The following is a 14,351-nucleotide window of genomic DNA, read 5'->3' as shown; positions in this document are numbered from 1 at the left end:
TTTACCAGTTTCCATGGTATAAATGCTCCCACCCTGGCAGATTACAGCTACACCCGTGACATCACTTACACATGCTATCAGCTCTCAGGAGCCAGCGCAACTCCAGAACACCGTCGGGCAAGACTGCCACATGCCAAGCCACCTAGGCTAGGACGCCTATGTCCTGCTTACTAAGGGAACAGAGGAGGGGCATGTGAGTCATTTTAAGCTGCTATTAGTTGTGCATGTAATACACGACAGGCCAAGTATTTTACATGCAGTATTTCAATACCCAGTACAGTCCTCTGAGGTAGACGTTATCTCTAGCTTGCTGATGAAGAAGTAGAGGCTCAGAGAGGTGAAGCGACTTGCCCAAGGTAACACAGCCAGTGAGTAGCAGCGCCCGAATATGGATCCAGGTGTGTGTAACTTCCGTGCCCACACCCCAGCCCTGTACCACCCAGCCTCCAGCCAGAGAGGTTCTGGAACCTAAGTTGGGGCTGGATTTTCAGACAGAGGTTCATAGGTGGGTTCCTCTGTGGGGCCAGAGCTGAGAGGCCTGACCAGGTCCCAGAGGAAATGGTCACCCACCCTTAGGAGAAGTCCCGAAAGGTTTGAGGCAACGCCCACAGGGGAACAGCACAGAGCCGGAGCACCACCTTCCCCTCACACCCCTGGCACCCCACAGGGATCTCCAAACCCTTGCTCCTTCCTTCTCTCTTTTGCAACTGAGTGTCCTCCTACAAAGTCCTGCTCCAAGAAGCAGTCCCCATACCACCAGGCATGTAGTAGGTGTTAAATTAATGCTGAAGGAATGAACCAATGATATCTTCATATTCTCTCTCATTTTATTGGAAGACTGAATCAATTATATTATTATTCCCACTTCACAGATATAGAAACTGAGGTTTTTAAAAATTTTTTTGTATTTATTTTTGAGGGGGGTGCAGGGAGAGAGAGAATGAGCAGGGGAGGGGCAGAGGGAGAGGGAGACACGGAATCCGAAGCAGGCTCCAGGCTCTGAGCTATCAGCACAGAGCCCAGTATGGGGCTCAACCTCACAAACTATGAGATCAAGACCTGAGCCGAAGTTGGATGCTCAACCGACCAAGCCACCCAGGCACTCCTAGACACAGAGGTTCTAACTGACCAAGTGACAAGCTCAAGGCCATGCAGTAGTAAGTGGCAGAGCTGGGGTTCCATCCCATATCTCTGTGACCCCTAAGCACTCTGCTGTACTGTGCAGTATACCCCAGAAAGAAATAGCACCTTATATCTGACAATTCCTTACAGTTTGTCAAGACCCTTCCATTTCCTTCTTGTACCTCATTGTTGCAAATTGGCCTGTGGGTGTGAGGGCAGGGAGGCTGGGGTACAGGAAGGAGGGCCCAAGAGAGCAGGTCACCTCTCTGGCCCATGGCAATTAGCCTCACCCCAGGGGCAACATGTCCATGGCCTTGCAGTGAGAGAGTTGGCCAGCCTTAAGGACAGTCCTGTCCACAGAGGGCCTGTGGAGTGGGCCATCCAGGCCTAGAAATCCCCACTGATGCAGGGTCTCCTTGGAAGGTGACCATGGCCCCTGTGCAGGTGTTCTTTGGAGCCATATTTTATAAAGATAGATTCTGAGCAAGGTGGTGCTACAAGGTGATGGGGGGGCATTTCTTATAGGGTTAAAGGGCTTCTTTGGAGCCACCACTCGCCTCCCAGCCCTGGCTTTGCTGCATTGTGCCCAAGACAGGTGGCTGCCCCTATCTGGGACTCAGGATCCATTTCTATAAAATGGAAGGATAGGGATGATGGGGGGGCGGGGGGGGAGGGCATGGTAGCACCTCCTGGCGCCAGTGGACCATGATTCCACATACACCAGCTTTGTAGGCAGATCCCAAAGGGGATTTCCTCTGGGGAGAAAGTGGGACACCCCCATGGGATACCTTTGAAGTCTGCTGAGGCTGCATCAGCATTGCCTGTGTTCCAAGGGCAGACAAGCTCATCTGCCTATTCTCCCTCCTCAGGCCCAGCACCACATCCCACTTCTACCCTGCTCCCTTTGGCCGCTTGCTGGACACCCTGGCCGGGCCCAAGCATTCCCCATACTTAAAGCAGGGTAGGGAAGAAGGTCTGTGTTCAGGTCCCAACACCCTTGCCGGCTGGACCGCTTCATTCTAGTTACATGGCCCCTCTGCCTCCGTTTCATCATCTGTAAAATGGGGCTGATAATAAGTAGTAATTAAATGAGCCACAACATGAAAAGTTCTTAGAACAAACAGTACCTGGCACGTAGCAATTGTCCAGGCAATGCTACCTCTCAGTACTACTATTTGTAACATGTATGAATAGCATCTCTTCTGCCCAGCTGCTCTCAAGTGGAGCTGCCCTTATGGCAATCTAACATCCTGGAGGGAGCACTGGATTGAGAGTCCTGAATCCACAGCTCTCACATCAGTCACCCCGACAGTCAGGGGCAGGCGTCCCTTTACCTCTCCTAGCCTCCATTTCCCCTTCTGTCAGGTGGCTCCCCTCATTCCCCAGCGCACTTGAGAGTCCTAAATGTCTATTGAATGTTCTTAAACTCACAGCCATGACTCTGTGCCAACAGGACCCCTTTCTGTCTTGCGGATGTATCCCTGCCTCAGAGTCTGCCCCATCATGGTTTGTTGAATGAATGTGTTACCTGTGGAAGGTGCAATGTACTGTGGTGCAGCTGTCTAACAATACGGAATTCTATCATGTGGCAGGTGCCTTGCCAAGGGCTTCATGTTCCTCGTTTTGTTTAATTCTTAAAATCCGTCTAAGGTTCCTCCTACTCCAGGGATAAGGACAGAAATCTGGAGGGTGGTCTACAAGTCCCCCACTCCTCTCCTGCCCCTTGCTCACACTCTTCCCCTCTAGGCATTCAGGCCCCCTTTCAAGTTCCTTGAAAATTGCCAAGCTCTATCTAGCCTCAGGGCCTTTGCACATGCCATTCCCTTTGCGAGGAACACCACCTCTCCTTTTGCCTAGAGAACTCCTGCTCAGACTCCAGACCTCAGCTCAGTGACTCCCCACTTGGGGAAACCTTCTGCAACTCCCCCCTCTACTCCCACCAGGGGTGACCAGGTCTTCCTGCTGAATGTGCTCATGGCCTCTGCCCCTTCATCTTGTACCCTTTTGTCAATTTACATTGGTTTGTGGATTCATCTCGCATCTGTCTCTAAATTCTCTTGAGAGTAGACACCATGACTTTCCTGCTCTATCCTCAGCACCGAGCATAGAACCTGGAAAGTAGTAGACATCAGTGGATATTTGCTCAACAAATGAGCAGACAGAGAAGCAGGAAACTGATGACACCATGCCTAGTTTACAGGTGAGAAGCCTGAGGCCAGAGAGATCAAGAGACTTGCCCCAAATCACACAGCCCATCAGAGTGGAGCAGGATTTGAGCTAGTCCATGGGGCTCTGGCTACTAATCTCTCTGGACCCACCCCTCTCCCATGTTGGGGTGCGGTGGAGGACAGAACCAGAGGCGCTCCCAGAGGGAGGGGGCTTCAGTGACAGGATAAGGGCTTCAGTCCCCCTCAGAGCCCTGCTCCTTAGAAACCTCATAAGGTTATGAGCCCATAACCTCACTTCTCCTCTGTGAGCCTTCCGGGAAAGATCTGTGTTCTAATTCTGGCTCCAGCTATGTGACCCTGGGCTTGTCACCTCCACTCCCCAGATCTCAGTTTCCTCGTCAGTAAAATGTGGAGTGATGCTCTCCACATAGCAGGCTAATGGTGTGTGCATAGATATGTGCATTAGCACACGGGAAAGCTCTCAGCGGAGATAGCTGACATGTTCCCTGCGGCCTCCAACCTATTCTGATGACACACTAGCAGCCAGAATGGGTGCGTTTCGGTCCCTAACTCCTTACTGGTTACAATCCCAACAGTGTCCACTTGTCCAGCAGTCAGTGCGTGGGTCTCTCAGCTGCAGTATTCTCTATTGTCGCACCTCAGCTCCCGTCCTCTCTGGGAATCCTCTCTCCCTGCTGGGCCCCACCACCTCCTCAGGAGGAGAACCTCCAGAGAGATGGCAGGCTGTGGGGCAGACTGCTAGGTTTGAATGCTTGGTCCTGTGCCACACAGCTGTGCTCCCCCAAGCAAGCCACTCGCCCTGCCTGGGCTTATTCTTCACCTGTAAATTGAAGGTTGATAACACTAAATTCTCCTGGGTAGCAATGAGGAGTAAATGACAGCTCTTGTGTTAAGTGCCTGGCACATAGTAGGCACTTAGCAAATGACAGATTCCCTTTTCTCTTCTCTTGACAGTCCTAGCTCCATCATCCCTACTCCTTCTGTTTCCTCTTTCCTTCTCCTCTTCTTTCCCCAGGGAGTCAGCCTTCTGGCAGGAGTGAAAACACACACACACACACACACACACACACAAATGTCAACTAGGAACCCCAGCACAGTACCTCACATTCTGTGAGAGCTAAATAAATATTTTTAGACCGAATAATCCTGAAGAAATGAATTACTAATGGTAAAATGTCAGGCTATAGGTGGCTGGGAGGGAGCATTGAGGGATAGGGCCTCCTTGGGTGTTCAATTCACCTTGAGTTCAGCCCTGGGTTCAAGCATCCTATTCCCAGTTGAGACCTCACTGAGGAACGTCAGAGTGAAGTTCAGGTCCTCCTTTGTCCTTCACAAGGTGGGCATGCAGAGAGAGCCCCATTCATTGACAGGCTCAGGAAATAGCAACTCTTAACCCAGGACCTCCAGCAAGTGCAAAGAATATTTGCAGAGCTACAGAGAGATGCAAATACCAGTTCAAAACCACCAGGGGAATTTCTTTTTCATTCAACAAACCTGCACTCATCAGTTCAATCAATATTTATTGAGGTTCTGTGCCCAGTGCTGAGGATACAAGCAAATGAGATCCCCAGGATCCCCAAGGATTTCCCCCAACCTGATGGGCATGACATAAAAAGGTTAATAGCAACAAACTCTTGTTGGGGGTTGGAGATGATGGAGGGGAAATCAGGGAAGGCTTCAGAGAGGAGGGGTTGCTGGAGCTGAAGCTTGAAGCATGAATAGGAGTTCTCCAGGCAGAAAAGTGGGAAGGGAAGGCATCCCAGGCAGAGCTGATGGTGTATGCAAAGACACAGAGGCATGGAAATGCAAGAGTGTGTTTGGAGAGCAGGAGAGGCCTAGTGTGGGGGAAAACGGATAGAGGATAATGGGGAGGGTCTGGAATAGTCATGTGCCTCTCATGAGCCCCTCATGAGCCTTGGAAGGACTTTGGGTTTTATGCTAAGGGCACAGGGAAGCCAAAGAGGGTTTAGAGGAGTTGAGAAGCTCTCTGAGGTGCGGGGATGGGTAAGCAGGGGAAGGATAGCAGGAGAAGGAGGAGGGAGACCAAGGTGAGGAGGCAGGATGGACAGATGGGAGTGGGCAGTGTGTTTGCATGTGCATTAACCAAAGGGATAGCATGGATGAGACCATGTTCCCCAGGCCTGGAAAAGGCAACCTCCCCCAGGGAGCCCTCCCATAATAGTTCTTGATTCCCCAGGCTCTGTGTTCTTGCAGGAGAGAAAGTACCAACTCTCTAACTGGCCACTGTTCCTAACATCTGGCCTCAAAGAGGGGCAGCAAGGTCAGTCATCACCACACACCTTCCCTGCCCCACTGAAAGGCTAGGGGAGGCCTTCCGGGCTCTGGTTTTCCTGACCTGTGGGAAATTAAGTCCTGTGGTTCCCTGGATACAAGTTCACACCCACCTCCTTTGGGGTCCTTGGGCTTAGCGCGAGGACTCACGCAGTCCTGGTTTCAAGCCTCATTTCCCAAACTCACTGTATGACCTTCAGCAACATCATTTCACCTCGCTCTACCTCACTTTCCTCATCGGTAAAATGGGGATGAAAAATAGGACCTACCTCCCAGGATGTTGTGGAGGTCATACCATGAGCCGTATGGTAGGATGCTGATATGAATGGTGCCTCAAGTTAGAAGTCAGGCTGAACCCTTCTTACTGAGGGAGCATGAACCAGTGGGGGGAGCCAGGCACTGGGGGCCTGGGTTTGTGGGTCAGAAGTCTGCACTGGATTGGCAGGTTCTTAGAGGCCAGCCCTGCCCATGCTCTACGGGGGAGGGATCTGAGCCATCATCCAACAGGATGAAGGGTTAGAAGAGACCCCCCACACACACACCGCCACAACATTTCCCAGGGGCCTTCTGGAGAATCTCGCCCTCTGTGTTTATTCTGTGCTTATTCTATTAATAACAACTGCCATTTTCCGTTAGCCTGCAACCCAGGCAAATAGGTATTATTATTCCCATTTTACAGATGAGAAAACTCAGGGAAGTTGAGTCCTTGGCCCAAATACTGCCAGTAAGTGAAAGAGCAGGGATTTGAATCCAGATCTGAGTGACCACCAAACCAGGATCGGGTTGGCTGAGGAAGTTTTGGACCTCTGTGGGATGGGTATAGGGCCCCAAGGTGGGTGAGAGACTTGGGAAAAGCCAGGCCACATAGTCCCCAGACACACATTCTATGGCCCCTCAAGGTCATGGTCCTAGGAGAGCGTGAGTCATATGCCTTAGAGTAAATTTAGTCAGGGACAGAGGGAACGGTCTCAAACTCAAGTGGGTCCAATCTGGGCTCAAATCTTGACCTTGGCCCTCACTGGCTCTGTAACTCCTAAGCAAGCCACTTGAGGTCTCTGAGCCTCCATTTTTCCCTCCTATAAAATGGGAAGAAGCCCAGTCTCTCCTGAGGTGATGTGTGAAGGCCAGACAAGGCAGCGATGTGAGGGGCCTTTGGAAATAGCTTCTCATCCTCCAAGAGCTCCGGCCAGCAGCTCTTTGTGACAACAGTTAACCTGCCCCAGGACCCCTGTCGAGGCGTCAAAAGACCCTGAGTTGGACGAGGCAAGGGTAGATGTGGTCCTCATTCCTACTTCCCTTCAAGAGGGGGAGGCAAAAGAGAATCTGTCTCCCAGAAAGGACACAGCTGGCGTCTGATTGCATTTGATTCTGCCTCCCTGAGACCCGTCTGGACCTACCTCATCTGTCTCCTTTATGCAAACTGCCTTCATCAGACTGGACCTCATCCCTACCCTTATCCCTGGGTAGACTGACCCTCTACTTCCCCTACTCTCTGGCTCTAGGATTTCTCCCCCGAGACATGGTCTGGACAACTAAAGACTGTTTGAAAATCAGACTGGGCTGGCTCTCCCCTCAGCCCTGCTCTATTTCTCATACCTTCCCCCAACCCTAACCCTCAATCCTTGTTCACCATAAGCCAAATCATGCTGGAGGCAGAAGCTATCAGTAATCCTCCTGGCCAGCCTCCTGCCTCTCTCCCCCTCTTCCCCGTGGGCGACCCTGCCTTGTAGTTTCTAACCTTCCCGGAGTTGCAACACTGGCACCATTGTTAGTCAGATTTCACAACACCTCTGCCTGCCCAGTACCCCCTGCCCCCCAGCATATCCTGGAAAGACAGGCCAGATGCCCTAGGTGTGCCTGCTGCCTAGGGGAGGCACAGGGAGCAGGGCAGGGGACGAATGTCTGTGGCTAGGTGACCTTGGGCAAGCCATTTACGTCCTTTTCTTGAGGCCTCAGTTTGCTCAGCCGTAAAATGGGAGAAATGGTTAGGAGCCCGTGAAGGTCCTTCTGGTTCTGACATGTGATAAATCAAAATCACACAGTACTGGATTCATTTAAGCCTTTATTGTGGCACCTACCACATGCCAGGAGCTGGGGCTCTGGAGACATAGCTGAAGTGGTCACAGCTCAGTGAGGGAGACAGATGTGTAGACCATCACAATGCCGTGTGCTCAGAGCCAGGCCAGACTCATGAATTGGTTCTTTGGGTGGAATCAGGAAGGACTATCTGAGGAAGCAGCATTTGAGCTGGACTTTGAAGGATGAATAGGAGTTCATGGTCGAAACATACTGAAAAACCTTCAGACTCTGCGGGTCGACATTTGGGCTGCCTCGGAAGTTAGGGGGCAGCCTGTAATTGGGGTACAGACACAGAGGCTGAAGCACAACAAGGCCTGAAATACCAAGGAGATGGGAGCTTAACCAGATGTCCATTCTAGTCTTAGGTTCTGGGAACAAAAATCCACGAGCTCCTGAGAGTTTGGTGTTGGCTGGTGAGGGCCCAGTGCATCCTAAACAGGGGCCAGCGCGCAGGCAGGACTCAGGACTTTCAAGAGGATGAGTGTTGGGGCTCCCACCCGGCCCACACCTTGCTGGCCTTCACAGATAGGGAGCCATGGGCCTGGCATCCTCAGGCTTAGGTCACAGGTTTGATTTACCCCCTCCTGGCTTGAGAGACCTTACCCTGGCTACCACACACAAATTTCTCATTGTAATTCAGGTGCTCACAGCAGTCATTATCGTGGTAGGATCAAACGACTCACTGTTTTGCAGTGGGCTTTGCAAACTGTAAAGTGTGCTGGACGCCGAAAGGATTATTGCTGTGGCAGTGGTGGCTCGTAACTGGCCCCTTGTGGGGCTGTTTGTTTTGTAATCAGGAAAAGTGGTTTCCCCCCCCCCCCCACCTCTGCCCACCAATGATGTCGCAGAAATAACGGTGGGATTCCTGGCACAGACACATTTACTCCAACCAGACGTGAGCTGCAATGAGCCTTTCACCCTCTGCCCCTTTACTGCCCACCCTCACCCCGGCCATCTCAGAACACTCTTATTTCGCCCTGTGTAGGAGGAGAGAGGCTGCCCCTAGGCCCTGGGGAAGGGGTGGGGGACTCCTGGCTTGGCCTCTCCTAAGGTGGGATCTGACTGAGAGGTCTACCTGGAGGGGGACCAGTGGAGCCCCTCATCTGTGCCCCGAAGAAGGAGCCAACATGGGAGCTCCCTGTCCCGGGCCACTGGTGGGGGCAAGAGCTTCTCTGAGCTGTGTCCTAGGTGGAACCCCAGCCAAGTGTCTTCCCTGCCTGGCCCAGGAGCAGAATGGGACCCCTTGGTGGGGTTAGGGAAATAAAGAGCAAGGAGTATCAGCACGGCCCTGCTGACAGAGGCCCTGCCGCTGGCACTCGCTCCCAGCTCTCTGCCTCCCTCGGCCCCTCTGCCCGGCCAGGTTCTGATTTTGGTGCAGTGCAGACTTTCAGCTTAACGAGACAAATTGATATTCTGTGCCAGCCCAGGGATGGAGAGGCAGCTCGGGACGCTCAGGCTCGGGCGGGCAGCTCAGAACTGGGCAGGGGGTGGGGACAGGGGAAGGAGGCAGCTTCAATCTGGAGCTGCCTTCCAGGGCCACCCCCAGCCCTGACCCTCCTCCAGTATGCGCCCCCTCCACGCTGACAGGTGCCCTGAGACAGTGGTCCTGAAGGTCCTCCCACTTTCCGTGCCGTCCTCCCAAGCAGGGCACCCCTCCTCTAAAGGGGTAGGGCAGTGGAAAGGGAGGCCTCAGAATCCAAGAGAAGCCCCTTCACCTACTGTGACCTCCTAACCTTGATCTTGGGTCTGTCCTCCCACCAGTCTGGATTTAAAGGGGCAGCAGGTCTGAACTTAAACGGGTAGCAGATGAGGCGGGAAGAAGTGAGCGGTTGGCTGGGGGGGTGGAGATTGCATTCCTGCAGACTCCTTATTGGGGGTCCCTGGAGTCTCTGGACATGGCCAGCCAACCCCAGTATGGTCAGTCCCCCAACTCATCACAAATGTCCCTGTAGATGAAGTGGATACAGGAGATGTGTTTGTAGACACCCCTGCCGGTGTGCACCTGTGAGCAGAGAAACGGCCTAGCCTCTTGAAGGGGTCTTCTGCCAGCCCTGCAGCCCCCAGGCAGGTGGGAGTACCCATAGGTAGGGCTACAGGGCTGCTGGGGTGGCGTTTAGATGGCAGCGGGGAGCTCAGTACCGGCTCTGCTATGTTGGACCTGCAGCCACAGATGTGTTTAGTCTCTGTGGAGTCCATTGCTCTCCCCCTATGTGACCTTTGCCCCCCTTTGGTCTGGGGGTGCCCTGACCAAAAAGAGGGGGACACCAGAGCCCCTGCATAGCCGAAGGAGTCCCTCAGAAAGTAGGGGGTGACCTGGGGCCATTTGAGCAAAATCTTTCCCTCTCCCCTTTTACGGTCTCCCGATGACCACCATCAGTCGCAGGACGCCCTCCACTCGGGCTCAGCCCCGACAGTACCCTCACCATGCCCTTGACATTCCCTCCTACTTTGGGGGAGCAGGCATATTCCTGGGACTCTGCCAGCTTCAGTTCCTCATGATCCCACGGGAGGAATTAAAACCGCAAACAACACCGTGGTGGTTCGGTCCACACACCCCCGCCCCCACTCTCCTCCCCCAGTCCCCCCACCAGAACAAGCCCTCCCCGCGTCCCTCCCTCCGTCCTCCGTCCTCCGCCCCCTCCCCCAGCCTCCGGCAGCTCAGCGGCAGGGGCGGCCTCTGCCTCCCCCGAGATTGCATTTTGCCAGCGAGATGCTCTCCTAGAAGCCGGCGCCGGCGCCTCCGCCCCCCCCCCCCCGCCCCCCCACCTGCTCGGGCAGGATGGTACAGTCTGCAGAGGGACCCGGGCACGCTGGCTGGGCTCAGCCGCGGCACCAGCTGCCGCACCGCGATTACGGGGCTGCCCGCCTGGAAACCGTGCCGGATTTGTGGTGATTTTCGTAGCCAAGTAAGTACCGGCATCCCCCAGCATGAGAAAATAAAAAATAAAAAGCGCCCCACTCCGTTCTCCCCTTCCTCCCTCACCCATTTTATTTTGTTTCATTTCATTTGATTTTTTTCAGTGCTGATGGTGGTGGCGGCAGTGGCGGGGGGGGGGGGGGTGGTTGGTGGGAGCCCGGCTTGTTTATCTGGCAGCAGCTGAGGCTGCATTGGGAGCCGCCGCCGAGGGAGACACTAGCGTGAGGGTCCGTGTGCTGGGGGATAGGACGGTGGTGCTGGGGACTTGAGCAGGGGGCCTTGGACAAGCAGATGCCCAGGGTCTCAGGTAGATGCCGGCAGCCTCTGCTCAGCAAATGCCCCCGATGGATGTTATGCAAGGGCCGGCAAGCCGGTAGCAGGGGGCAAGGTTCTCTCCCCTCTGAGCTTGTCCCAGGGAGAGGCAGAGGACTAGAGGGTGCCTCCTGGCCGGCCCCCACTGGGTTGCAAGAAAGAGGCAGAGGGAGACTCCCACAGAGGGTCCTTCTGGCAGGGTGGGCTGCAGTGTGCCAGGACCACCAGGTCAGGCCAGCTAAGGCATGTGGTGGCAGGGATGAGTCCCCAGGTCCCCAAGATGGTCAGGAGGGGGGCACGAGTGGGGTGGCCAGGCCATTTTGCAGCAGTCATGCTGGGTGGTGGAGTTGGCACTTTCAGCCCGGATGCCCAGTTCCTCGGCCAGTCTGGGTGGCCTCTGGCTGAGAGCTAGGTACCTGGGGCTCCTCCCTGCCCCCTGAAGGGTCAAGACTGAGGAAATCCATCAGGGGGGTCTCTGCACTCCCCATGGGTGAGCTGCGCAGCCACCCTTTGTAGCCAAGGGGTCACTCCATGCATGGCTGTCCTCTGGTCACCTAGGTTGTATGGAGAGGGGTCTCTGGGGCTGGCCTGCCCTAGTCAGGCAAGTGCCCCAGGGGTCTTGGGGCCCCCACACAGAGGCCCAGCCAGGCTCGACCTTCAGAAGGGTAAGCGAGTGGGCAGGCTCAGCCACCAGAGGGTCTTGGCGTGACGCTGAGCGCCCCTCGCCCAGCACAGAATGGGTTCCCCTCCTTGCCTGCATTGCTCTCCAAATCGCTGGGAGGAGGCAGAGCTGACGTTTGGGGCATTTCCAGGAGCTGCAGGCGCCATCCGGAGAAATTCTCCTTTGACGTGTGCAGTAGGAGGGGGCTTGGAGCGCAGGCCTCAGGGGCCTCCGCCTGTTAACTTCGTTGAAGGAGCAGTGGCAGGGAGGGGGCTAAGACGGCTCTGAGGGAACCCTGCAGGGGGAGTTCAGGAAAGATGCAAATGGCCCATATTATTTAGCTACCTTTGTACCCCCCGTCCCATTCTCATCAGGGCATGTACACAGCCACAGATACACTTATACAAATACAGGACACATAGTAGTGTATTGTATGTGTTCAAATCATATACACATACAGAGTTCCTGTGCCCATAGATACACTTCAGCACATGTGAATACAGCTCAAATCCCTGGATACCACCTGCTCACCTGCAAACCACAGCATGCACATGAATGCATCATGCACACACACACACACACACACACACACACACACACACCTGTGAATGCAGCATACCCACACATGCACGTAGCTCTAACACAGGAATGCAGGAGGCTGCATGTGGGCTAACTGGCCTGCACGTGGTGCCCTGCAGCAGCCACAAATGTGGCATGTGGCCATGTGAGGGCTGGCCCCCATGTGAAAATGACAAGAACATATTTGTGGTATCCCACAGGCCATTTCTGCATGCCCGTCCATGCATTAGCAGGCGCACAGCATGCTGGAATGTGCCCACGGGGGAGTGTAGGTTGCATATGTACAAAGACAGCCCAGGCACACAGACGCGGCACCTCTGCGGATGCTTCATGCACACATCCACCCCTCAGCTTTCAGACATCTGCCCTGGGAGTGAAGGTGCCTCTGTGGGCACTGGGGAGAGGCTTACCCCTCAGGGGACTACCTGTGAGGACACAGGGACACCAGCCAGGCGAGGGCCAGCCCAGATTCCCAGGGAGCTCTGATTGGAGTCAGGTTATTGATGTTCTGTGGAGAAGGCTGCCCAGAGTTGGAAAGGGGACAGAGGAGGGGGCAGGAGCAGCTGCTGCCCACAGCCCAGACCACCAGGAGTCTGGACCAGTCCCACCACCCCACTTCTCTGGCACCAGGAAACCTGCACACTGGAGGGAGTCTCTCAGAGCTCGGGTCCAGGACACTGCCAACAGCCCCCAAGTTCTCTCCAGACCACAGATCACAAAAGCTGCCTGTGGCTGATGCTGTAGAGAGACTGAAATGCTCTTCTCCCCTTGGCCCCTCTTCCTTTCTCCCCACCTAGCTTAGATATGGGTTGGAAGACTTGGGTACATAATAGTAAGCCAGCTAGCATTCACTGAGCTAATTGTTCTGCATCCATCGCTTCAGGGGTGGGGGGGCCTCCCATGACCACATTATTCCCATGCCATAGATGAGAAGCTGCACAGAGAAGTAGAGACACTTATCCAAGGCCACACAGCTGGAACATGGCAGAGACAGGGTGGAAGCCAGGCCATTGGCTTCCCTGCCTGCCGTCTTGGACCCTCCCCTCCCTTCTTTCATGAGGCCAGCCTCAACTTAGGGTGCCAACATCTTGGGAACCAACAGTCCAAGAACTTGGGATTTGGGGATGAGACTCCAGGAAAGGGTCCAGAGAGTCTCCTGAGGGCAAAAGCAGAGCCCTCCCCAGGCACATGTGGCCCTGTCCTAGACAGCTCTGCCACCTTTTACCTGGTGGAACTGATGGCACTAGAAAGCCAATGCAGATGTGTGCATTCTAAAGTTACCTGGCCTGGACCTGTTCATAACAGGGAAACTGAGGCCCAGCCAGGGGAAAGGATTTGTCCAAGGTCACACTGTGCTTTTTGGAGAGTAGGGTATCTTGCCAGCCTCCGTCAGGTCCCAGGTGTGAAGCAGCAGGGGCCTGTTTGGTTCCTGGTTTTCCCCAGCTGTTTGACTGCAAGTTAAAATGATGAGTGCATCGGGCCCAGCCTCTACTTCCGACCAGCTGTATGACCTTGGGGAAGCTACTTTGTCCCTCTGCACCTCAGTCTCCTCTTCTGTGACCAGGGCATGCCTGTTCTTGCCCTGCCTTCCCCCACAGTGATCTGAGAACCGCGAGCACCCTAGACAGCTGTGCACAGAGGTGGCATTGGCATCAGAGCCTGGAGCCTGAGCCGGCGAGCACCTTCCTGCTGCAGTTGGCCAAAGTCAGGAGGGGAAGGAAGGAAGGGAAATCTCTAGGCCGATGGGTCTCTGGCATATTAATGAACCTAGAGAATCACCTGGTAGAGGACAAATTTCCAGGTCCCCCCGCCCAGTGATTCAGGAGGTCCCGGGAGGTGTGTTTTCACAGGTGTCCCTGGGTTCTTAACTCTGTAGCTGTGTACCCAGTGGAGCGAGGTGGCTGAGTGGATTTGGGGGAGCTCAGAGGCTATCACAGCTGGGAGTAACTGGAGCATCATGCTATTCACCTGCTCCTGTCACATCCAGAGAAACTGAGGTCACCTGGCAGTTTGGTGGCAAAATGAGACTGAGACTCAGATCTCCAGCCCTCCAGTCCCCTGTCCTGCCCCCAGCCTCTGGCTGCACCCTGCACCCCTAAATCAGGCCCTTCTCACATGGCAAACAGGGCCATCTTTCTTAGCAGTGTGGCTGGGAGGGGTGCACCTAAGAGGCTCCCTGAGTCTTGGGTTTGAGTCGCCA

At 54.5% G+C, this 14,351-nt stretch overlaps 1 protein-coding gene across 16 annotated transcripts in view; it reads left to right on the top strand.

Moving 5' to 3' along the window:
• Nucleotides 1–14,351, top strand: part of ATP2B2 (ATPase plasma membrane Ca2+ transporting 2) — a 383,598-nt gene that overhangs the window by 202,315 nt on the left and 166,932 nt on the right. The window contains exon 1 of one of the 16 annotated variants that reach the window (XM_019428154.2): nt 10,451–10,588. The exons of the other annotated variants lie outside the window; for them this stretch is intronic. The gene's annotated coding sequence lies outside the window, so the exon portion shown is untranslated. Of the gene's footprint in view, nt 1–10,450; nt 10,589–14,351 lie in introns of those variants that run through there. 16 annotated transcript variants of the gene reach the window in all.

The sequence above is a fragment of the Panthera pardus genome, unplaced genomic scaffold (assembly GCF_024362965.1).
Source record: "Panthera pardus isolate Hobbes unplaced genomic scaffold, ASM2436296v1 HiC_scaffold_8, whole genome shotgun sequence".
Lineage (NCBI taxonomy): Eukaryota > Metazoa > Chordata > Mammalia > Carnivora > Felidae > Panthera > Panthera pardus.
Note: the sequence above shows the minus strand (reverse complement) of the source record. Positions and strands in the feature narration are given on the sequence as shown.